Source organism: Zootoca vivipara, chromosome 5, assembly GCF_965207765.1.
Source record: "Zootoca vivipara chromosome 5, rZooViv2.hap1.1, whole genome shotgun sequence".
NCBI classification, from domain to species: domain Eukaryota; kingdom Metazoa; phylum Chordata; class Lepidosauria; order Squamata; family Lacertidae; genus Zootoca; species Zootoca vivipara.
This window is the reverse complement of record NC_142588.1, coordinates 16,255,352-16,281,953: the sequence shown is the minus strand read 5'-3', so window position 1 is coordinate 16,281,953 and position 26,602 is coordinate 16,255,352.

The window sequence follows — 26,602 nt, the reverse complement described above, 5'->3', positions numbered from 1 at the left end:
TTTAGACCACAGCGCCACTCACATCCCACTGTTTTATTCCCTAGCCCCTGGATATTCTCCTGGCTACTGACTGCCTTGTGAGTGACTGGGCAATGTCACCTGTCAATCAAGACCCACCTCGACCAAGAATCTTAAATGTGAACTTCTGCCATATAGCCGTTTGTTCTTCAACCTGTCTCAACAAACCATAAAGTTCAGCATATGTGAAGGATCTTTTTGTAAGCAGCTGCAATTGGAACTGATTCCCCCTTCTCCCCACATTTTAAGGTACCATTCTACTTTTACCTTTTCCCTCCTGTCATAAAATTGGAGTTGGGGGGGTCTTATGTGCATTTCTTCCAGACTCTCAGGGACTTTTCTTCTCATGTGGCTAGACCATTTTGGTTTCATGCTACTTGTGTGCCTATGCTGGGGTCTGACGTAGAAAAACAAGCTGCTTAGGTCTCCGAGGACAGGTAAGCTGTATGCTGCCAGTTGTAGACAAGAGCAAAACATTCTTTGCCCTCTTCCATTACACTATTCACACAGGATCTTTGAGATCTCTGCTGTATTTAGAGAGTGATGCACACTTGATTTGCCTGTGTGTGTCTCTCCGGTTTCAAACGGAACTGCACAGAAGTGATGGAACGTTCATAAATATTCTAACTGCACAGGGCGAGCTGCTGTTAGCATGTTGCCTAATGTTGACAAATGACATACTGTATACCCTCCTGTGAGAAGGTTCTTTTGGAGAGGAGAAAAATGTCGCCCAAGCAGGGCAGCATGAGACAGAGACAAAGGAAACGGAGGCAAGGGAAAGAGTCCTTCATTATCTGGGGACTCTTTTATGCACTTTGAGCTATTACTACCTCTCTAAGGAGTACTGAAGATTTATTGACTGTACTATGGTTATTGACTGTAGCAAGAGCTGGGCTGAGCAGAGAAGCAACACTTCTTGTCTCCAGGAGGCTTTCAAGCCAAATGAGAGATAATAGAACTGAAGGAATAGGCGATATTTGAGAAAAGAAGTAATGAAGAGAACATATGGAAGATTTAGTTCACTTCAGGCTTGGACTGAACTCTTTGTGTACAGAAACCAAGAACCAGAGAAGTTCAAGAAAATGAGTTGTGTTAACAGGCTGTTCAAATAGGGAAGCGTTGTATTAAAAAAAATGACACAAGGGGAAAATGTGTGCCCTGAAACCGAAAACATTCCTTGCAAATGTTTTTTTGGAAGCAAGGCAGCTAGTCAGCTGATAAATACTCAGAAATCTTTCAAGTGCAGTTCTGTGTTTATTTGATTGCCTCTTGGAGAGGACGGCTGGGTGGAATTTGTGCAGCTAATCCAGTGCAATCCATCCTGCCCTTTGCCTGCCTTTCATCTCCCTTCCCCACCCAAAATATTGTTGCATGCCACCCCAATCTCTGAGCAGTGTGAGATTCCAGTGGTTCCAGGCGCTTACGCAGGGTTCAGTTTCCTCAAAATGAGGGACAGCAGATACTGTGATTTCTTCACCAGGTGTGGTTTATTTACACACACACACACACACACACACACACACACACACACAACCTGAGCCTACAATGGAGGGGCTCACAGCATTAACATCCCAAGAACGTTTTGCTTCACCCATAGCCTTGGATTCAATCAGAAATCAAGTCTCTCCCTCTCTCTCTCTCTCTCCCTCTCTCTCTCTCTCTGGCTTCTGCCTGCTTCTAGGTCCCCATATTTGTGTGCCATAACAGATTGGTGGGATGACTCTGGCTTCATAAATTTTGAGGGCTGGATAAATCTGCCTACCGTACCACCTTTACTCCAGCAGAACCTCGATAGAGAGTTCACAGCGTTAGTAGCCAATTTAATTGTATTCACAAAGTGCTTCTTACAATTCCCAGCTGAAGAAAAGCATAAACCCAGATATTTAAAGGATTTCACCTGCTCAATGGGGTGCCCATCAATTTGCTTTAAAACCTATTAGCAGAAATGAAAACTTTTGTCTTTTCCTAATTAATGTTTAGTTTTTCTTGCACTACCAATTGATGAAGAGATTTCAAACGTCTTCTTAACCCTTGTTGGCTTTGAGAAAATAAAATAGTGTCATTAACACACATACCAGTAAGTACTGCAACTTTCTTGGATTCCTATTTTTTTTGGGGGGGGGGGACATAATTATTGTTGTTACTTAAATCAGTTATAAATGTTTTGCTGTTTTTGTTTTAACTATTTACTTATACTTTTACCTTGTATTTTTATCCTTTGGAATGCCCTGAGATCTTGTGATGAAGGGCAATATATAAAATAAAATAAAATAAAATACGGCAATCATGAATTAAACAATGCCGGAGCTAGTAATCATCTCTGATGGATGCCCTGTGGTGGAATGGATCGGATCTGAGAGTGAAAAGCAATTGAGAGAACTGAGGGATATTGTTGGTAGGAGTCTTAATGCCACTCCCTGCCCTGCCTTATATCCCTTTCTTCAACATTCGTCAGAGGGAAATGCTTATTTTATATCAAGTGAACAAGGCTTACGCAGTATGAGAGTGTGAGTAAGCCAAATGTGTGGGCCGCTCCCATGGGCCCCTGCCAAAGAATTTTTGAATGATGAACTTCAAAATAATACACATAGCCTTATCGGCCAAGGGAAGCATGCTCACATGAAACAAGAACATTTCTCTTGTCTCTACAGGCGATGCTATGCCAGCCAGACAAGAAGTACGCTTGGCAACTAAGCAGCAGGATTAGGCACACATTGCATGAATGCCAGCATCCGGTACACAGTGTGTGTGAGAGACAAGGGCTGCATCAATTGGAGAGCATGCACTCATATGTGCACATGGCAAGATTTCTGGCTGACCTCCCTGGTTGGGGCACCGTCCCCCTCAGGAGGCCAGGTTGTTCCACCTTTATCTGTGGCTTCTTGCTATCTGGAGAGGTGTGTAGGCAGCTCCACCTATAAAAAATCTTACCTCACTTATACTTACAGCTTAATCCATACCTCTCCCACTGTCTTTATCAAAAGTGAAGGGAGGGAACGAGTTTGCTTTGCAAGCCCAGGCTTCTCCACGCAGGTTTAAACAATAGTTTTCGCATGTTTTGTCTTTGCCTTCTCTGTCAAGGAAATCCCTGTGCGTTTGCACAGAGAAAGTCTTGAAGGAAAGTTTTGAAGGAGCACATTCAGTTCCCCAGATGCTAGCCAGCCCTCTTGTGCTTCGCTGTCACTCCGTGTGAACAGGGAGCAGAGCCTTGAGCTAGCGATGTGCAAACCAACTCCGTCACAATCTCTAATGTGCTCATAGAGTCAGGAATCCAATGTTATATAAACATTGGTGGAAGTTCTCTTTTGCTACAGGGTTTTTGGAAGTACAATTTGTGTGCATTTGTGTCCTCCCTATTATGCACAACTTCTTCTTTGGTGATCACTCATAGCTGCGTATGATTGCCTTCCATAAACACAGTTTTAACAGTGAGTCCGTAAGTGACTGTGGAGGCCAATTCTGGACCCACACGTCCTTCCACAGTGAGGACATTGGTTTACGGGCGGGAGTTGATCACGGTGAGGGTTTGCCAAGCGTTCCTTCCTCTTAGCATATTTCCCCCTTTCGTCCTGAGTCTTCAAAGCCCTCTCTCATTGTTGTTTAGTTGTTTAGTCGTATCCGATTCTTCGTGACCCCATGGACCAGAGCACACCAGGCACTCCTGTCTTCCACTGCCTCCCGCAGTTTGGTCAGACTCATGTTGGTGGCTTCGAGAACCCAATCTTGTCCTCTGTCGTCCCCTTCTCCTTGTGCCCTCAATCTTTCCCAACATCAGGGTCTTTTTTAGGGAGTCTTCTCTTCTCATGAGGTGGCCAAAGTATTGCAGCCTCAGTTTCAGGATCTGTCCTTCCAGTGAGCACTCAGGGCTGATTTCCTTCAGAATGGATAGGTTTGATCTTCTTGCAGTCCATGGGACTCTCAAGAGTCTCCTCCAGCACCACAATTCAAAAGCATCAGTTCTTTGGCGATCAGCCTTCTTTATCGTCCAGCTCTCACTTCCATACATCACTACTGGGAAAACCATAGCTTTAACTATACGGATCTTTGTCGGCAAAGTGATGTCTCTGCTTTTTAAGATGCTGTCTAGGTTATCATTGCTTTTCTCCCAAGAAGCAGGCGTCTTTTAATTTCATGATTGCTGTCACCATCTGCAGACTACTTTTTAACCCAGGAAAATCTTCTCAAAAGTCGGGGGTCATTTTATACGTCGGGTCATCTTATATGCCGGAATATACGGTATTAACATTTTTAGAGGGCAGCACACCTCATCACAGCAAGAAACTGTAAAAACCAAGACTGAACCATCTATTGAACGATGGCATCAACAAATCTATAGCCTTATTGGAAAAACTGACTAAACAAATACAGGCACACAATAGACAAGCAGAGACAGACAGTTTTTATGCAACATGCTTTGGTTTTATTGATTATGCAAATAAAGGTGTTGATCTGATTGGCCTCCATGGACTCTGGGATAATTCTTGTATTATTTTCTTTTGATTAACCAGTGTAAGTTCTCCAGTATGGCAATATGACAGGGTCCTCAAAAATATACAGTCATACCTCGGTTTAAGTACGCTTCGGTTTGAGTACTTTCAGTTTAAGTACTCCGCGGACCCGTCTGGAATGGATTAATCCACTTTCCCTTACTTTCAATGGGAAAGTTCGCTTCAGGTTAAGTACGCTTCAGGTTAAGTACAGACTTCCGGAACCAATTGTGTACTTAAACCGAAGTACTACTGTATAGGGCTTGGTGTTCCTCTTATATTTATATATAGCTGTTGTTGGGTGTTTTTGTTTTTAAGTACACCTCCAGCTGAGGGCTGCCTCCAACACTACACTTTAAATGTACATCTAAGATGATTAATGTGACCATGTTAAATATAATGTGTGCAAGTGAGAAATACATGTGGAAACGTTTAACATAAATATACCATCATCAGTGAACAGAGTTTATCTGCAACTCCTTCTCAAGGAGTCAGGATCAGAGATAGGTTTGCTTCGCGTGAAGTATGAAGGAGCCCTCTGTGTCCTCAAATGTTGAGTAACCAAGGAGAAAGAACTCAAATGGTGGACATGCACACATTACCCAACTTTATGGCACAAACAGTACAATCCTATGCATGTCTACTCAGAAGTAAATTAGGGGGTCAATGTGGTTTACTCCCAGGTAAGCATAGGAGCCAACTCCCAGGGGCCGAATTCCCTTCGCCCCCCCCAATAAAATATTTGATGAGGCAGGCCCCCCCCATTGATGGGTATTGCTATTAAAATGGTATGTGTGTGCCACATCTTTTGATTAAGTGGGGTGGGGTTTACCTGCCCCCCAATATTTTGTTTAAGTTGGGCCCCTCTGTAGGTAAGTGTGTATAAGACTCCACTCTTAGGCCCCAGAAAATAATGTGAAAGTAATGCCAACCAGGTATGTTTGGGACCATGGCTCCCTTCACAAAGACAGATCTACGGGAGTGTGGATGCAGAGCTTCTGGGGTGTTGCAAGGGTGCTATAAATATGGCGTCAAATGGAAGGCAAGAGGTGGGGAAGGACGCAGGATTTTGGTGCCATTGAAATTTGAGATGTCAAAGTCCATCACTGCCCTTCAGTTCCCATATAAAAGGCACCAGGTTGTTGAAGGCCGATCTAAGCCTATCCCACCCACCCCCGCTGAGCCTTGGGTTCCCAGATATTGTTGGACTACAAGCCCTATCACGGAGGGCTTGCAGTGTGGCATAATGGTTAGAGCGTTGGACTATTATATGGGAGACCAAAGTTTGAATCCCCACTCAGCCATGAAGCTCTCTGGGTGGCATTGGGCCAGTCCCCGTCTCTCAGCCTAACCTATTTCAAAAGGTTGTGAGGATGAAATGGGGAGGAGGAGAACGAAGGAGGAGAATCATGTCCACCACCTTGAGATCCTTGGTATATAGAATGAATGAATGAATTATCTCCAGTCAGCCTGGCTAATGGTCAGAGGTGACTGGAATTGTATTCTAAGGACATCTGAGGAATCTAAGTTTGGTTTAAACTTTATCTCCATCCCCTTTCTTTCTAAAAAAATTCCTTCAGTAGCACCTTAAAGACCAACTAAGTTTATATTTTGGTATGAGCTTTCGTGTGCACGCACACTTCTTCAGATACAGAGGCATCATGACATCAGGGAATTTCTAGCACCCATTCCTCACCAGTAGCTGGGGCCCAAAGGGGTGAAGCCACACTATGGGTAAGTGTGATTATGCTTTAAGGAAGAAAAATGGAGAGGACCTGAGATTGAATGGTAGTCCTGCATTGTGTAATGCATAGTTCTACCCAGAGAAAGCCCATGAATTCAGGCTAGATTTTACATTCATTACTCCACTAATTGGGCTGCACTACGTCTCCTCTCCCCCTCGAGCAAAAAAGGGGATCGGCATCACAGGAGCTGGCAGCGTCCTCATTTGTTTATTAAATGTTCAGAATCCTGCATTAACCAGCTGTCATTTATTTCGCAAGGAAAGTGTGACAAATGGGAGCATTAAGTAACTCACATCATTTTACCGCACTCATGATTGATATCAGGTTATTCTGAAACAGGGCCCGTAAATAACATTACCCAATATTGTATTTGTGTCCAATGCTGTATTTATTCTGGAAGCCTGGCTCCATAGTTGTTGGAAAATTGCTCCTCTTCCCCTCGAAAGGAAGAAAACAAATCTGAAAGGGAGGGGGGAAAGGCATATGGCAAGATTTCCTCTTTCCATCTTGGCTTGTTTTTGTGAACGTTACAGTGAGTCGTTTGTATTCTGAGGAGTGGGTGGATGGGGAACCCTGAACACTGGTGAGCTCACTGTTGTTTGTGTACTTAAAAGAATGAATCAGATACTGGTGAGCTGGAAATCGGCATCGCCTCGCTTGTGTAAACAGAACTGGGACAATTTATATCTATCAGCTGTCACAGGATAGCCCTGACTGCTCCCACCCTCAGATTTAGATCTCTGGAAACTATCGTACTTGTGAAAACTGGTTGTGAGGGTAAGAAACAGTTCAGGTTCCCAGGAATAAACTCTAGGGAATTTCATCTATGCAGAAAGAATGCAGCTCTAGCTTAAATAAAGAGAACCTTGTATTCAAGGGCTTTTCGATTGGCTTAATGTAATACTTATTAAAGGTGTGTGTGTGTGTGTGTGTGTGTGTGTGTGTGTGTGTGTGTGTGTGTGTGTGTGTTTTAAACAAAGGCATTGGAATATGTTAAGAAATGCAGTAACATCTCATTCCTGCATCAATGAAAGGATCCTTTTCATATACATCAATACATGTACATAGAAATCCATTAGCTTAAGACCCATTCCACATTCTATGACAAAGAAGGATGAACATACTCTGATATATCAAGCCTACAATACTACTCAATGAACTAAAAGCATTTTTCTGTTACTGTATAAAATCATTATATAAATAATTTTCAGTACAGCTATATACAGCCATATCTTAAATATGTTTCTTTTCCTCTTTCGGGGCAACTGCTTACAAAAGAAATAAGAAGAATCCAAATTATGACATATTTAACTTGGCCCTTAGCTGATGGAATAATTTCCAAAATCCCCCAAATCTCACTTGAGTTGTAGTCGACTAAGATTTACTCAGAGCAGACCAATTGAAGTTAATGGCTCTGAGTTAGTCCTGCATTGGGTTTGCCCTGGGTAGGACTGACAGAATACAACCTAACATTCCTTTACTGTTGTAATTGCTTCTTACTTCCATAAGCTGGAAGGTATCTTTTAAAAAAAGTGTGATAAAAAAAGTTTATAGCCCCCATGGTTGTGAAATATAAGGTTTTACACTTAGGCAGGAATAACCAGATGCACAAATATAAGATGGCTTGCCAGTAGTACATGAAAAAAGCATCTAGGGATCTTAGTAGACCACAAGCTTAACATGAGTCAACAGTGTGATGCAGCAGCAAAAAAAGCTAATGCTATTCTAGGCTGCATCAGCAGAAGTGTAGTGTCCAGATCAAGGGAAGTAATAGTACCACTCTATTCTGCCTTGGTCAGACCACACCTGGAATACTGTGTCCAGTTCTGGGCACCACAATTTAAGAAGGATATTGACAAGCTGGAACATGTGCAGAGGAGGGTGACTGAGATGATCAAGGGTCAGAAAACCAAGCCTTATGAGGAATGGTAGAGGAAGTTGGGTATGTTTAACCTGGTAAAGAGCAGACTGAGAGGAGATGTGACAGCCATCTTCAAGGATCTAAAGGACCATCACATGGAAGATGGAGCAACCTTGATTTCTCCTGCTGTGGAGGCTAGAACCTAAACCAATGGATTCAAGTTATAAGAGAGAAAATTCAGATTGAACATCAGGAAGAACTTTCTGAAAGTAAGAGCTGTTTGACAGTGGAACAGACTCCCTCAGAAGGTTGTGGACTCTCTTTCCTTGGATGTTTTAAAGCAGTGGTTGGGTGGCCATCTGTCCTGGATGCTTTAGTTGAGATTGCTGCATTGCAAGGGGAGCAATGACTAGATGGCCCTTGAGATCCTTTCCAGCTCTACAATTCTATGATTCTAAGACACACAAGAAGGACTGAAAGTGGCTCCTGGAAAACACTCAGAGCAAGGTCTAAATAAGATATCTAATGGTAGGGCTTCATTTTGCTGCATGGTTCCTTGCCCTTCCTCAAGAGTGGCAAAACCAGAATAAATTATGGTATGTAAAATAGTAAAAACTGGAGAGCAAATTATGCAGATTAAGAAATACTAAACAAAATTCAGCCTTGGTTTGTGTATCTATCAAATAAAGCCAGCTTTCCTTGCTCAGGAATTTGGCACAGCATTTTTTATTTTATTCTTATGACGCAGAGCCCTCCCCACAAGCTTTGAGTTTGTTGCAGAACATGGAGTACAGGAATATTTGTGTGGGAGACACAGAATCTCTGGTTAAAATCCTACCCCAATTGTCCTATTTCCCCCGAATCTAGTTATGAACCCCACTTCCCGATCTTCTACTTTCTAAATTGAACTCCAGTGTCCACTAAGCTGGGCAGATATAAAATGGCAGCCATCTGTCTGATAACAGACTGGATAAATAATAATTTCTATTATGAGTAGAGTTTTAAAGTGAGGCATTCTCTAAACACGATTAAGCTCCACTGGATTGCTTCACAGTGACTGTGAAAGTTGACGCATGTTGAGATGGGGTGGAGAAGGAAGGCAAACCTGTCCATCTGTGGACTGTCTGGTGTGGTTTATACCGAATCTGTCTTCATATATAATATTTGCAGCTTGCTTACAGGAGCTGAGATGCCCCCCCCCCCCTAGGGATTAATCCCTTGTGGGAATGCAGGCTGTAGTGCTTTCTCAGTACACGGAAGGCCTCTCCATCTGGAGAATGTTCTGGCTCTTTGTCATTCTCAGTGCCCCTGGACAACACCACACCTTCTGCCCAGAAATCACCTGTTGAATATTTCTGTATGGAAGAAATACAAAAAAGAGGATTTGATTACTATTTAACACACCAGCAAAATGCTAGTTGTTCTAAAGAGCTTGCTCTCTCTGTGTGTATGTGTCAGGATGCTGTCAGCGGCTCCTGGCTGGTTGCCCAGGAAAGTATAAAGACAAGGAAAAGTTTCTTACAGTCTTTTTTTATTTCAAACTTTACAGAGAGAGACTATAGAACGCAGCCTCTTGGATAATGTTGTCCTGAGTCAATCTCCACCACCCCCCGCCACTTCCTCATTCATCATCATCATCACCTCCTCTATGGGTACTGCTTTGTGCCTTCTGTCTGAGTTCTTTGTTCTCCTACTTTTAAGGCCCACCAGGTTCTGGGAGATGGTGGGTCTGGAATGCTTTCTAATGACAATGTGTCAGCCAGCTGCTCTGGCCCTCCCAACTTTTTCCCTCACCTGCCTCTGAGCTGTGACCTCCCTCAAACCGCCGTTGTAAATCTCTATTGTCTTCCTCTTCCTCCTCCCTTCCCTGACAGTGTGTGTGTGTGTGTGTGTGTGTGTGTGTGTGTGTGTGTGTGGAGAGAGAGAGAGAGAGAGAGAGAGAGAGAGAGAGAGAGAGAGAGCTTGTGTACTATGAAAGTCGCCAGGGCTATTGATCAGGGGCACAGCTGAACTGAGCACCATGCAAGCAGGGGCCTCAGACTCTTAGGACTCAAACCGAGGGCTTTGAGTTACAAGAGAGGAGATTCTGATTAAACATCATTTCTGACGGCAAGAGCTATTTGACAGTGGAACGGGCTCCCTCAGAAGGTGGTGGACTCTCCTTCCTTGGAGGTTTCTAAGCATCTGTCATGGATAATCTAGCTGAGAGTCCTGCATTGCAGGGCGTTGAACTAGAATACCTTTTTTGGGGGGGTGGGGTCCTTTCCAACTCTACAGTTCTATGATGGGAAGTGGTGGCTACTGACACAACAACGTTCTCAAGGGCAGTGCTTTGCTCCACAAGAGCAGGATCAATTCTGGTCCCAAATGGCATCCCAGGATAATGAGCAGCTCCATTTGTTTAACTTTTAAATCCCTTGTATTTGCATCTGCAGCCATTTCGCAATGGTGATGCACAATTTGCTTGCATGATGAAAATGAGGCCATCAATGTGCACACAACTAGCTGATCACAATCGCGCTCTCTCTCACCGTTTGGTGAATGGCCATTGATGCATTGGTGTTGAATACGCTCCCACAAATAGTCTATGAATGTTGAAACAATGCTAGTCACGCAGCAGCTCGGTCCTATCGGCTTTACAAGTGAGAACGAGCTGTTTGTACTGTTTGTTTCAGCTGTTAAGTGGATATGTGAGTAAACAGCTGCCCTCAAAGTTCAGCATCCTTCACACTCAGTGCCCCCCAAAATCTCCTAGGACATCAGCCTCTCTTTACATATTTAATATATTTCCGCCCATCTTTTAGGTCAAGCACTATACACAAAGACTCTCCCCTCCCCCTCCCCCATTCTTTATATATAATCAATACAATGGCTAAAATACATTATAAAAGCAGCAACAGATAAAATCATGAACAGGCAGCCAGCCAAACGTTAATTGAAAAAAAGGGGGAATAATTTTATTTAAGTCTTTAGTATGTACTTAAAAGCTTCAAGGCAGTTGAGTCCTTCGAGAAGGGATTTCCATGAATGTGTGGCTACCACTGAAAAGGCCCAGAAAAAGAAACAAAAAACCTGAGTCCTTTCTGTTGGGGATAATTCAGACTGAAATTCCCAGGTGTCAAAAAAGGTTATTTATGTATGCTACTACTGCGGCCCATGATTTGTTAGCCCCCAAATGGAAAATGAGCGAGGTCCCAACTAAAGAAGAATGGCAACTTAAGTTGACAGAATATGTGCAGCTTGCAGACTTTGCATCCATCTGTCTCAGGAGACAATGGAAAATTGCGCCTTTGGGGGTGACGTCAAATGACTCGAGAGTTACAGTGCCTGCTGTGGCTGTAGAGACCAATAAGGGAGTGACATGTTTTGTTGCAGCTGGGGTAGGTGCTGCTGCAGATACACCCTGACTTTTCTTCTTTCTGCACTCCTCCCAGAAGTCATTCTTCCTCTGATCAATGCAATGGATACATGACGTGACTGATTGTCTCCAGGAAATTTCAGCAGTACCCTGTGCGATGACAAATTTTGGTTCCCTCCCCCTGCTTCTCGCCTTCCATTGTTTGTCATGGTTGCAGCAGCTCCTGCGGCACTGGCTAGGCTCGCCGCCCAGTGCGGGTAAACCAGTCGTGCCCCCCTAAATTCGCCTCTGCCACACACTGTGGCTGCATGCAAGGGATTTCCACATGGGGGCAGGGGGTTAATGTTGCCAGCCTTCATGTCATGTTAGCAGACATTGTTGTAACACAGAGTTGTCTGGTGCCTCAAACCAGCTCCCTGTAGAGCATGTGGTGATGTGTAAATATCTGTTTATGACTAAGAAATGCATGTCTGCAATAGCCTAAAACACACACGCACAAAAAGACATGTATATTTTTGCATCAGTGGGCTATGAAATGGAAGAGAGACTCTTGCAAAATAAACAAGTTGCAGTGGAATGGAGAGGAAAATGTGAATGAATTTCAGAGCAGCTGGGGCACACACATGCATCCCTAGCTGAAATACTCATGTTGGAGCACCCCTGCTGTAACGTTTGGCCGCAAGACCCACATCTGCATGTATATCAGGTGGTACCTAATCTATGAGTAGGTTTCTGAGAATGCTTTCCCACTTTCTTTCCTTAAATGTCTTCCTGGAAAGGGCAGGCTGTTATCTGACATATATGTGATGGAGATTTGAGCAGCCAGAGGAGATTTTTTTGATACAGCAGCTCTATGAAAACCATAGGTTATTTGCAGACACCCAAAAGTTTTCCCTTAACTGTTAACTTGCAGGGTAGATATACTCAGTCAGAAAAAGGAGCCAGCACACAGCCACCATCCCTCCATCAAGCCACCACCGTCTCTATCAGGGTAAATGGTAAGCAAAGGAAAACTCTCAGGTTGGACAAGTAGCTTTGACAATTAGTTTTAGCTCCTCTTTTTCAGGCAGTGAAATTCTAACAGGGAATTGTGCTATTTAGGGAGGGCGGGTGTGGGAACAGTTCTCTTCCATTTCCATTTCTGTTGCAAACCACAGATGGATATCTTCCAGGACCACTGATATCGCTTGGTTGGCTCATTGGGTCTACATGCTGAGAGACCATAGAAATGAGCCTGTGTACTCACAATACATGTCAAAGGCAGAAAACCTTTCTCCATGGAAAAGGATGAGTAGTTGAGCTGTGTTGATAAAATTGCCGTAATTATTATGAGGAAGATATCAAAAATGCAAACTTAAAATACATTGATTCTTGAAAGCTAGTATTGAATAAATCAGAGCAGCCAGAAAACATCTTCTTACTAAAAATGACAAAAGTGATTCAGGTAGTTATAGCTGAGGTTTAATTGAAGTCATAAAATCCTGATGCATTTGGTGGCAGGTGGGAATCCTTTACCACACATGATATTAGAAACAAATCTTACTATCTCCTCATTTAATAAATGAGATTTTGTCTGCTCCCCAAACCTCGTTCCTAAATTCTAATATCCCTCGAGGAGGAACAGTTTCATTCAAAACTGACTGGATTTGATACATTTGATTAAATCTTTTGATGCCCCTTATTAGGATCACTGTTGTAATTTCTTTTTTGCTTGGATCAAAATGAAAAAAAATGTGTTAAAAGAAGTGTTGCCACTGAAATGTCTTCTAACTGAAGTTCAAAGCAAATTTGACGGGTTCCTCCCTAGGCAAATACCTGAGAAATTTCAAAGGGATCCAGAAGAGTTTAAGTTTGCTGAGCCAAACTTGGGGAGGGAGCCTGAATTGTGGAGGAAAGCGCAAGCCTCTTTGGTGCCCTATGTTTTGGGGGAAACCTCCTGCAGTAGGTACTGTGAGTCACTTATCCAACAACAACAACAATCAGTGAGACAAAAAGAAATGATAGAGAGAGAAAAAGAGAGAACATGGCTTCTACCATCAGTCACCAGTAAGCCCTCTTTGAATTATGCACCTAAACTGCCAATGTATACCCTCCGTGGCTTCCAACATATAGGGTTAAACATTAAGCATGAAAATATTCCCTATACAGGGCTGCCTTCAGATGTCTTCTAAGGTTGTATGGTTACTTATCTCCTTGGCTCGGAGGTCGCATAACTCCGTACCCTTCAACATTTCTCCAATAAAAATACGGACATCCGACTATACCCTTCAGCATTTCTCAGATGAAAATAGGGATGTCCTAAGTAAAAGCAGGACATTCCGGGATAAAATCGGAAACCTGCAAATCCAGGACTGTCCCTGGAAAATAGGGACACTTGGAGGGCCTGCCACTGCTATCATAATTATGTTTGGGTTTCGCCCACCTTTTAGATTGTGGCTCATGCAAATGTTGAGCCAAATGTTGAACTTCCGGTTTGGACACAATCTCATTAAGACTAGTGAAGCCCCCCAGAGTGATGTGGTCCTCGGATTACTTAGTTGTCACCAGATTCTGCCTAAAGTAAAATTCAAAGTGAATTTGGAGGTTCCTCTGGTGAAACATCTGAAGAATTGCCGGAGAACGAAAAGAATTTCAACAGCGTTTTGCTGCTGGCATTCTAGCCAAAGCTGGTGGAAGGCACTACAAGCGGTTACAGTAACCACCTGAGCCTCTAGCAGTAACTTTGGATTCAAAAATACCTCGTGATGGGAACTTGCTCTGGAAGTTGATTGAAGCCCCCACCAGAACAGGCTGAATACCATTTCCTTAGACCAGGGATGGGAAACCTGTGGCATTCAGGTATTACTTATTTCATTTATATTAAAAAATTATATATTGCTGTATTGTAAAAAATATCAAAGTAGTTTGCAAAAATAGTATCTATATACTATTAAAACCACACCCACACACCCACACACCCACACACACACACACACACACCTGTGATCCTAACTATGTTGCTGGGTTTCATTTCCCATCTGCTCCAGCCAGAAGTTTGGGAGTTGCAGTTCAACAATATCTGGAAGGTTCCCCAGGTTCCCCAACCCTGCCCTATACAGGTAAAGGTAAAGGGACCCCTGACCATTAGGTCCAGTTGTGACCGACTCTGGGGTTGCAGTGCTCATCTCGCATTATTGGCCGAGGGAGCCGGCATACAGCTTCCAGGTCATGTGGCCAGCATGACAAAGCCGCTTCTGGCGAACCAGAGCAGCACACAGAAACGCCGTTTACCTTCCCGCCGGAGCGGTACCTATTTATCTACTTCCACTTTGATGTGCTTTCAAACTGCTAGGTTGGCAGGAGCTGGGACCGAGCAACGGGAGCTCACCCTGATGTGGGGATTCGAACCGCTGACCTTCAGATCGGCAAGCCCTAGGCTCTGTGGTTTAACCCACAGTGCCACCCTCCCTAGACAGATAGTATATTATAAAACAGCACAACAAGCACTTTGGTCGTGTCTGGACTGAGCCTTCATCCTGTCTGCCAATGACTCCAAGCACCTATTCTGGGCATCCTCACCTGGATCTGACGAAGAAAGAAAGATGGGGCCATCCATGTACTGATGGCACCCGACTCCAAAACTCTGGACAACCTCTCTTATGGGCTTCACTTTGTCAAGCTTGACAACAGTGATCCCACCGGACGGCCAATATGCTGAGAGCAGAGGTTGCTGACTTCCAAAGTATCTGTGCATAAGCACCACGCAGTGAGGAGAAATGTATAATGTCACCCCTGTGATGAATGAATACTATTATAATAGATAGTGGCACTATCAGAGAGATCTGGCAACAGCAGAGGCAAGTCTAATTGGTCATTAGAAAATGTTTTCCAGCTATCCAGTGATGAAACAAATCCTCGCAACGTATTTGGTTTTGTTTCCCATTTTATGGATGGAATTGTCTCCTAGCCCGGCATCCCTGACCCCACTGGCTCTCACAGCAGGCAAGAAATGTGCTTCTTCACATTCTCTCCCTTAATGAGGTGCACTTTTGAGGCTGCCTTTCTTTCTGGCCTTTTGCGAGATAGCCGTACTGCAGACAGACAATGAAAACTCCCCAGCTTTTAAGCTCTCACTGCGAGCTTTATCGCTTCTCCGTGGCGGCCCTGTGCAAGCTGAGGGAGAAACACGAGGTCAACATCAATTCCTCAGAGGCAAGGCTTTGCATGGCAGCACACACAATGTCTCCCTGTTGGTTCAGAAGCTGAAGAAAGAAAGAGAACTAGAATACAATTTAGGAAGGGAACAGAATGTGGTGGTTTCCCCCCCCAGGACTAAGAGCAATAACAGAGGCCAATCAAGTGAAGAATTTGGGTGGGTCATTGTTAATGCCTGGCTAACGGCTAAGCATGGCTGTGTGTGGCATTGGGAGTGTGGCATGAGTAAAGGCCAGAGCTTGGTAGTTGAGTATGGTACATGCTTTGCATCTGGGAGGTCCCAGGTTCAATTCTTGGCATCTACAGTAGCGGCTGGGAAAGACTCTTGTCTTAGACCCTGGACATCTGCTGCTAGTCAGCCCAAATGATGAACCATGCACTCACTTGGTATAAGACAGCTTCCAATGCTCCATTTTCAAGGGCGCCTGAGTCTGAACCAGCAGAAACATCATTTTCTGAGGATCCTCAAGGTCTGAGATGAGGTGTGCAACACTGGTCTCCGTGATTGGCTGTCTGCACGAGACCTCTGGAATGCTCATGTTCATCATTCCACACAGGAGATTCCATTCTGCTTTCTGTGCCTCCAGCTTCTCGCTCCAGCCCTCCATATGTAGACATGGGTGTGGCTGCCCAAGGCTCTGATCTAGTAGATTATATCTGTAATCTTTAACCTTTTCAGACCGTAGATTCACCTTTATTGCTCTCTCTCCCTTCTCACTCCAGTGCCACAACCATTGCCTTCCCTTTTGCTCACCTACACTGTCCTGACTTTATGCCGTGATTGTGATGTGGCACTACATCTTCCAGGGGGCTGCATGATGACACTCTTGCATTTTTACTATATATAAAGAAAGATATTGTTATGACTTTCTCCCCCTGCCGAAATTTGTTTCTCCTCCTCTCTCACCTTTTTTCTTCTCTCTCTTTTCTCCTCTGTTAGACAACACAAAACAGAAAGTCCTGGTGATGTCAGGGTGCTACCCACCCTAGATGTCTTAACCTATCAATTGAAGATCAGTAACACACTCTCTGGGAAACTATATCTCACAACGCACTTTGGAAAATACTTCCTAGCTAGCTGAGAATAAAATCTCTTTTATCCTCTTGTCTGTTTCAGCAGAGCTTCAAGACAGAGATGTATTTCTTCCCCTGTAGGGAACACTTCCACTTTGGAACACTTTTGGCTTCCAGTGAAGACCCTGGAAGGAGTTGCTCATTCAGATCACATCTCACAATTAAGGCTCTAGCTAGCAGAATTGAATAGATCCCTAAGGGTTGTGTAAATTTCCATAGAAATTGAGGAGTGGGTTCCAATCAAACACGGAAATGCTACCCAGGGAATCCATTAGGAAAACATTTGAAAACTACAGTTATAATGTCCCTCTCACATAGAAAGCAAGGCTCTTGCATACTGATGGAGGTGGTACCCCATTCCAGGAGAATGAGGCTGTCCCAGAACTGGACATGGTAACTGTTGGGCAAGGCGTAGTTAACACTGTGCAGCTGTTTAAGACTGGAAGCCCATATGATGTGATGCTGGGACCTTCCAGTTCGCGAGAATTGCCTCCTTCAGTGCCACAACAATGCCTGCATTTGATAGTACAACTGATTCCACAGATGTCAACAGCAAAGCCAAATCTATGGCGTCAGTTCTGTCTGGAAGAGCACCAAGTGAAAAATGACTAACCTAACATTGCAAGATAAAATAGGGAAAGATCAGCTTATTCATTGCCTCCACTGGTGGGCTTTTTGTGTGTGTGCTTCTCCTACTGTTGGCATAGTTTTAGGAACTTGGATGTGCATTAAGTGATACATTCTAAGACCAGCTTCCCAATTTAGTGATTTATAGAAACTGCTTTTCCCATGTTGTGTGCCCCAATAAAGTGCAAACGGGTGTGTGAGATCTTTCTCTCACCCATGAGGTAATTTTGAGACCAAAATGCCATTGCAATAAAACTAGGGTGTCATTCAACCTTTAAAGGGGTGGATTTGCATGGTCTGTGTTAAATGTGGTGTCTCTTATCATCATGCTATGGTGATCAGTTGTGGCAGGACTGGGCAACATACAGCTTGGGGTGCTGCATGTAACCCTCAGCCGAAATTTATAGAGGTGGGCCCAGAAGAGGAGGAGGAGGAGGAGGAGGAGGAGGAGGAGGAGGAGGAGGAGGAGGAGGAGGGTGAAAGCAGGACAGGAAACTTGAAATGGAAGGTATGCTGGAAGGAAGCAGGAGGGAACCCTGTAGAGTGATTAAGTCAGACCTCTGGCAAGAGTGATCTGTCCCTCCCTGGTATTTGGTTAGCAGCACCAAAGTGACTTCCCTGGCGCATGAGCCTGCATAGTGTGTATGGAGGTCCTGCCCAGACAACAAGAACCCCCTCTTGGCCTTACTGATGTGGTCCAAAGGAAAGCAGAGCAATATGTTTGGCACCAGCTTGGCTGCAGGAGTTGCCAGAAGGAGGTGTACAAGATGCCACCCAACCTTCTTAGGGACTCCACTCTAGATTTGTGTAGGGCTTGTTCCTTTGCCTTTTCTTCTCCCGAAGATGCCTTGCAAGGCAGCAGGTACAGATTTTGCGGTTTACTCCCAAAGCCTTTTGCATGAATGAGTATAGCTGCAAGGCAGCAGAGGTTTAGGACCAGAGTTTGCCTTCTCCTAGATGGGCTACCTTCCCAGGTTGATGAGCCCCATCTGCCCCAAATTTCAAGTAGGTATAGCTTTTCACTTCCCCTACAAGACAAGCTGCGCCATCCAAAATGCAAATGTTCAAGGGACTACAGCTTTGCTTCTGGTCACCTAGATGTAAATCAGTTCCTTCTGTCTGGGAACCGAGACAAACTTTCCAGGATTCACAACCGCTGCCAATTCTGTTGTTTCTTCTTAAGCCTTTTCTTTCCACAAGCAGACCTCAGAGACATATTATTTCCCAGAAGAGCAGAGAAGGCAAAGAAGCCTTTATTCGGTTTCACAATATTTCTTTCTGCGTTGGAGATGACGAGCCTCTTTAAGGGGGAGGGAGAGGGCAAGCATATGAATTGCAGGGCTGGGGAGGGGAGCCGTCTGAAAAGTCGCAACCCATTTCAAGTCGGTTGAGACTCATGCAGGTCAGGATCAATCGCTGGAAAGGTGCTTGACAATTTAGATACCCCTTGTCTGCGGGAATGCGGTGGGGGTCTCATCCTACCACTGGATGTTCCCAATTTACAAATGCAGGTTTGTTTGTATGTTTGTTTTCCTTTGCTGGGGTGGAGGCAGGGGAGAGATGGTGCAAGGGTCTGCTGCAGGAGTGGGGAACCTATGGTCCCCCAGAAGTTATGGAACTCCCAACTTCCATCAGCTCCATACAGCATAGCCAAAAACCCCTTTGTGCTCTGCCTTTCTTATCTCACTCTGCAGCTTCCCTGTCAGGGGCTGGGCTGAGGAGGAATGGTGGGAGCCACCCCCCCCCCCCCCGCTGAACATTCCCAAGGGCAGGAAGACAGTGTTGATTTAGAACAGTGGTTTGTAGAGGGGCATGGCCCAGAGGGGAAAAGCTGGGAAAGACTGGGTGAGGAACAGCTAGAAGAGGAAACACCAGGAGAGAGACAGCTGGCAGATTCAGTGTCCTTGGACTGCATTCCTGACCGCCCCCCTTCACCTAAGACTAGATGTGATAGAACAGAGAGCACAGCAGCAACAAGATCAGATTACCCAACATAAGTGTGAATATTCCACACACTCCCCTCCCCCCAATTTCCCTGGGAAAAATGGAAAGAAGGGAAAAAATCCTGTTTACCCCCCAATTTTTCCACCCCCCCAGTCCTCCCTATTGCTACATAGGAGTGACATAGATTAATGGGGATGCAGGGGGTGAACCTTTACTGGGAGCAACACCATTTCTAGAGAGATATGCATTCCTTTGTCTTTCACTGTGATTATTAAGGAAACTAACTGGTAAGAACGATCCTTTCGTTTGATCTGCTTATTTATTTCCACTGGGGGTGGGATCCGATTCCCCAAAGCCTCACATTCCCTTGCCTTCCTTAAGCTTAGATACTAGAGGTCTTTACTTATGACCAGGATATCACTAATTTGGTTGTCTCACTCAGGACCAGGGGAAGCCAACAACTTGCCACTTCCACAACAGGGCTGCTGCTTCTCCTGTGGCTCCCCTTTCCATGCTGCCCATTGCTTCTATCCATTGCCCTACTGTGGATCCTGCTCTTGCTCCAAAGAGGCTCAGACAAAGCAGAGAGGTCCTCTAAACCCCACCCACCCACTCTAGACGTTTGGATTGGACAGGCTTTTTGTCTGGTAGCTACTGACTATGCAACACAGCTCTACTCTGTGGATGTGGACCGATCAGCCAGCAAAGGAGAATCAAGCCGGAATTTTGCTGCTAGCTTGCAAGAAGGCGCCCAGGGTAAGGTGGAGTCCCTCTTCACTTCTTCGGGTTGGAGAAAAATTATGCTGCTTTGAAGACTTCCATAGATCTGCAAATAAACAGACATTATAAAAACAGCATTAATTACCACTATGCTTGTGAAAAGGCTGCCTCTATAGCCTAAGAGAATGAAACAGCCCTTTCAGCCATTCAAAACAACCTCCAGCAGTTTACCCTGCTGAACCCAGGCTTCAGACTGACACATTGGGGGTCACTTTTAAACAAATTAAGTTGTTTCTGGCAATACTGGAAACAACCCAGCTCAGCTGCAGCCAGGAGGAAAAAAACAGGATGACGAGTCTAGGGAGCTGCCATATATATATATATATATATATATATATATATATATATATATCCAAATGGCTGAAAGTACCCTTAGAAATTTCCACTTGAGATGCTTAAGACATGCTGAAAAGCAGCCATCTTAGAGACTTAATGCTTATTAAAACCAGAAAGCATGTAAAACAATGAGATTACCCCTTAACTAACACTTTATCTTGCATGAAGAAAAATACCATCATTGCAGCCTTGATTAAACAGTATTATGAAGCTGGTCGTGATTGTATATAACTGTTTTGTGCTCCAGGAGTTGCCCTTTTTAAAGAAGGAAATTCTCAGTTGCATTAATCAACCTATACTAGTATTTTCACGGTGCTAGAGCTGATGAAGTAAAAAGGTAAAAAAAAAAAGTATCACAGAGTGAAAACCTACAGGAGCCATCTTTATTTTATTTTATTTTTTAGGGTAAAATAAGATTTCTTTTCTCCAAGCTTCTAAATGCTAAGGCAGAATGCAAAGCATAATTTGCTTTGCTTACAAGCACACTCTCTGTGCTTGTAAGCAAAGCAAATTATGCCTAATGACTGAAAAGGAGTAGTGTTCTATATACACAACAGTTTTTGGGTTGCAAATTACCCTATAAGTGCTTTGTTTCTGAATCAAATTAATTGGAGAACAAGTTGGTGCACCAATTGTTCACTTTGGGAGTGCTCTTATTTCTCAGGACCGTAGAATTGAGTAAGGGGGAACAGTCCCCCAAAGAAATAGCTAACTCTGCCCCCGTTGCTTAACACCGTAGAATTGAGTAAGGGGGAACAGTCCCCCAAAGAAATAGCTAACTCTGCCCCCGTTGCTTAACACCTGTGGGTAGTTGTAGAAATTACATTCATAGTGTGCTTCTATCAATCAATATACTGTACTGTTACACGTCTCCTCAACCTCCAAGTGGTGCAAGATCCCAGGAGTTCCAGGCGCTTACCTAGGGTTCATGTTTCCTTTGGAAATGAGGCACAGTGGAAACTGTAGTGCCTTTATGGTATATGGTTTATTCACACACACACAACCTGAGTCTACACTCCAAGAGGGTCCTGTTTCTCTCATTGTTGCAGCCTTTGCTCCAAAAAGAAACCAAACATGGCTTTGTCCCTTTGCTTAGCTTCCTGCATTTAACAGACGGACGGACCTTTCCCCCTCGAACAAGCCACAGCTAACTGAAAGGCCCAAAGCTCCAAACTCTAACTCAGAGCTGAAGGAAGTGTCCCTCTCTCTGGTGGGATTCCTAATGACCCATTACTTTCCTTTTGTTTTCCTTAATGGCTTATCCCAGGTGATCCTGGGAGCATGGGAAGCCAGCCTGGTTTGATTTTAACATGCTAAATCCATTTTCTGGCACCCGGTGTCTTGTCAGGTTGTTGGTGACTTACATTGCCAAGTGTGCACAAATGGGTAAGTAAAACCAATGGCTAGTAATTTTGTGGATTTATTTGCAAGGCTACTTCACAAGGCTACTTTCCTTCTCTGAATGTAATATATGAATCAGATCTTCTTTCCTATTTTCCTCATTCACATGACCAATGGTTTTTTTTTCTAAAAAAATGTTTAGGGGTGCTGTCAGGGGATTGTTGCGGCTACTCTCGAGTAAAGACGCTCCAGTCCGCTCTGCCTTTCAGAGTTTTATTGTGCATATTATTTACAGTGCAGAGATAACAGAAACCATGACTGCCTAGTCCGATTCAGAACCCGGCAATGGCTGTTTCTGACTCTTCGGCCAGCATAAAAGCCTGGGCACCCCAAAGCGCCTCCCCTTAGCTCTGCATGTGGGCGTGTGCCTCAATTCAGGCGCCAGAAGGGGCTGTGTTCCTTCTCCCGTCCTTCGGGTCGGTGCCTAGGCTCTGACGTGTCTTAGAACCCTCTCTCCACCCCGCTCCATTCCTCATTCCCTCCTCCTGACCCGCTGCTAGTGCTGTCACTGGGCAAAGTGCTGGTCAGGATGAGTGGGGGAGGGTCCCTGTAAAGAGTCCCCCTGACATCCACTCTCATTTTGACTCAAGAAAACCACCAATTTATAGTTCAAATCGGGGAAAATAAATACAGTAAATGGACAAAAGTACAAAGATTCACAAAATGTTTAGGGGTATGTGTACCCCTGCGGAGGTAAAGGTAAAGGGACCCCTGACCATTAGGTCCAGTTGTGACCAACTCTGGGGTTGCGGCACTCATCTCGCATTATTGGCAGAGGGAGCTTCCAGGTCATGTGGCCAGCATGAAAAAGCCGCTTCTGGTGAACCAGAGCAGTGCACGGAAATGCCGTTTACCTTTCCGCTGTTGCAGTACCTATTTATCTACTTGCACTTTGACGTGGTTTTGAACTGCGTACCCCCCCCAAAAAAAAACACATCCCCCTGCCTTGCCCATCTTCTCTGCCTGTATTTTCCTAACTTTTGTGCCCCAGGTAGCTTTCCTGCTTGCAACATTGTCCTTCTTTCTACTTCTTCCTATCAGTTGTCCTCTTTGAACTGGACCTGACTTCTTCATCAATAGCTCCAACCTGACTACTCTTTCCTTGGGCTTTGTGCTGGTTCAGTTCCCATATCCACACCCTAGACCAGGGGTAGGCAACCTCAGGCCTGTGGGCCAGATGTGGCCCAATCGCCTTCTCAATCCGGCCCATGGATGGTCCGGGGATCAGCATGTTTTTGCATGTGTAGAATGTGTCCTTTTCTTTAAAATCCGTCTCTGGGTTATTTGTGGGGCATAGGAATTTGTTCATCTCCCCCCCCCCCCAATATAATCCGGCCCACCACGTGGTCTGAGGGATGGTGGACTGGCCCACAGCTGAAAAAGGTTGCTGACCCCTGCCCTAGAAAAATACAATCATACTTGGGAGGGGAGCACATGGCTAGAATTCTGCAACACCAACAAGTCAAGAAGTCAACTGGGTTTCTCTCCTGCACCGAAGCTCTAATAATGCAGAAAGCAAGAAGCTTAAAGAGCTGAGATTCTCAGGATTCAGGCGGAAGTCGTTCAGGTAAAACTGCCCAAGGCAACCACTAGACTGGATCGTTTCCACGTTTGGCTTGGCTCCCACCAATCTCATCTTCAAGGTTCTCACCTTAATGTTCAGTTCACAATGAAACAGAAACAGAAATTAAGGGTCAGAGTCAGTTCAGTATATTTTATAATGCTGGCAACGCACAAAGACATTTGGCACACAGAACACCTGCTAGCTGGTCTAGAGACACTTATAAAAAGCACATTTTGATATCCTGCCAAAATTCGACTCCACTGACCTTCTAGCAATGTAATAATAACAATAACACTAAAATGTCTGGGTAAATGGAAGTGAAGTGAAGCAACCGTGAGTTCGGATACAGCTGAAGGCTGGACTGGTGGATGTCCTCAAGATCTGGATTCTCTGACTGCTAGCTCACATGACCGATGGCAACGGAGAGAATTGTCTATGTCCTGCTCCCACTGACAAAGCGCTACAGTCCCAGAAAGCTAAAAGAATACAAAACTGGCACATGGCTGAAGGTGCCTCTGGAGTCCTTCCTGTGGCCGCTTCCATGAAAGCCGCTTTTCAGTTCAGCTTCAGCTTGTCTGTTGAACCATGCAAGAGCGCAAGACCCAGCCAAATGCATTACTGAAAAATGAATCACTTTGCTGAATATTCAGTGTTTCATTGTTGTTCAGTGCTCTCTCTCTCTCCCCCCCCCCCGCAAGCTGCTGCCTTCTTTGTCTTTGACCTTACAGCCCCTTTGGTCTCAATGACATCACAGTGGTATACCTGTGATGGCGCCATGGACACTCATAAACATCATCACATGGGTCACCACAGCCAATCAGACTGTCCTTGGTGCCGTCACAAGTATGCCACTGTGAAGTCATTGAGAGACATCACATGCGCTACCCAGCTCACGGGATCAAATGACAGGGAAGTCAAATGTGGCGAAGAACCCGGGTGTGGGGGGCGCACTGGAGAAAGAAAATGCCGCAAGGAGCAGCATTGAAACAACAGGGCTGCACTGAGAATTTTTGAAAAGGGAACATACTTTCTAAAACTCGTTAAAAGCAACAGCGCACATATCAACCCTTGTGATTGCCAGTGAGACTTCATCTTGTGCTGTAGCAGAAGAGTGGATCAGAGAACCTTCCTTGGTGTTTTATTTGCTCTTAATCCTGAACAAAGAACATTGTCCTTGTGCTGGGGATGATGGGAATTGCAGTCCAAAACATTTGGAGGCCACCAGGTTAGCAAAGGTTGCTTTAGCCTCTCATCCATACGCGAAAGCGGAGGCATGGGTCTGCCGCATATTCCACTTGCAGATGGTCTTAGGAACTGCAAGGGCCTAGAATTCGGCCATTGGATCCTCTCCACAGAAGTGGGATGTAAACCCCATTCTCTCAGAACACTTCCATATGTATTATTCAGAAGTGTCTATCAGCAGCTGCTAAGGATCTGATCTCTCTTTGAGGAATAAAACTTTCCTCAAACTTAAAAACCCTGGTGTAGAAAGGGAATTTTGTGGCAGTTTTAAACAACTTGCCAGTCGAAAATGAGAGACTGGGTGCGTAAAAGGAGCACTTGCATGTTGGCATGACAAGGTCAAAGTGAGCTGCTGATTAATTAATTAATTAATTGATGCATTTAGAGCCCACCTTACCAACAAGCCTGTGAACAGGGGTGCCAACTCCTGCCCCCCCCCGAGCCTTTCTGCCCCCCACCAATATTTTTTGGAAGGGGGCCGGGCTCTCCAATGTCCAATAAAATTAGGGAGTGGAGGAGACTGGACCATGTCCTCTGAGTATAATCTATGAAATGCAATGAGCAGCAGGCGTTTGTGCTACTCCTGAAAAGTGGAGGAAGGCTTACTCTCCTGTCTGGTCTCTCACCACTGCATTCTTGTCCGTTTCCTTGGCTTAGTAGGGAGAGTTTAAACAAAAATCCGTGTTTTCGGCAGGGTCCCTGCACTAGAATGGCAGCATCGCTTGGTCTGGATTTGACCTGAGGCACACACAGCTTTAATCCAAGCCCCTGCAGTATGGATTGTCGCCAGCTGCAAGCACAGACACTCGAGCACACATTGTGGTGTACAAGAGAAGAGAAGGAAAATGTATTTCATGGGCGTTCAGAAAATCACATCCTATGCAAGAAACACATAAAGCTTCTGAGGTTAGACGTGAAACCACTCTGTTGCCTCATTCATTTAGACTTATTTCACTATTGAGTCTTTCTTGTTGTTCCAGTTTAATACTATAAAACTCAGAACATTATCTCACTGGAAGAATAGCTGTCCTCCAACAAAATATCAGGAAAGAAGTGGTTTTTCAAATGTTTCCCCTTCTGTGAGCAAAAATAGAAAATGGATATGCTTTTTTTAAAGGAAGAAGGGAAGAGAAGAACTTACATTTTCCAGGCAGTTCCACTTGTTGTTTTTATAACATCCTGTGTGAGTAGTAAATTTTATAACAACAGATGTCTGTTATTCCACATTAAATCTGTTTAAGGGAGGAAAACAAGATTGCACATTCTGAGGGCTCAGAGGATAACAAATACTTCAACAAAGTAAGTATTCTCCCTCTTTAAGATCATATAATGGGGAAAACACCAGCAGAAATTCCATGATGAGCTGTGTTCCTTGTGAAGTCTGAGCATTCATTTCTAAAGTATGCTTTTAAACAGTCTGGCTCAGGGGTTCTTTGTTGTATGGATACAGTTGTAAGCATTGGCCATGCCCTTCGGAATGCACTGCTGCCTGCAAATCCCAGAAGTGCAACATTGGAGCCAAATTGGTATTTCTACAGTAGAATGGTGGAGAGGAAGCAACTAGGCCTGATCTATACAAGGAGCAGGTGAGGTGGTACAGTCCCTGTGACAGAACTCACCACTACGGACTACTGTAGCTTCTTGTTTTGCTGCCCATGGCTGCCATTTTGTGCTGGCACTCATGGCATTTTTTATCAGTATATGAGTATGGGAACCTCATGCTTTTTTTACAAATGAAATCAAAAGGACCAGGTACAGCTGTTCTTGGAGTGCACCATTTCACAGTGCAGATGAGAGTTGTGAAAGTCGCAGGTTCCAACAATCCTCCATGACCAAAACATAAACAAATCTTGATATGTAGAAAGCCAGAAAGTCAGGGAGAGGACTGTACCAGAACTGTGGCAGATGAAGCTGATGGAATATATGGAACTGTCTGAACTGACTGGGAGAATCCGTGACCGGGGAAAGAAG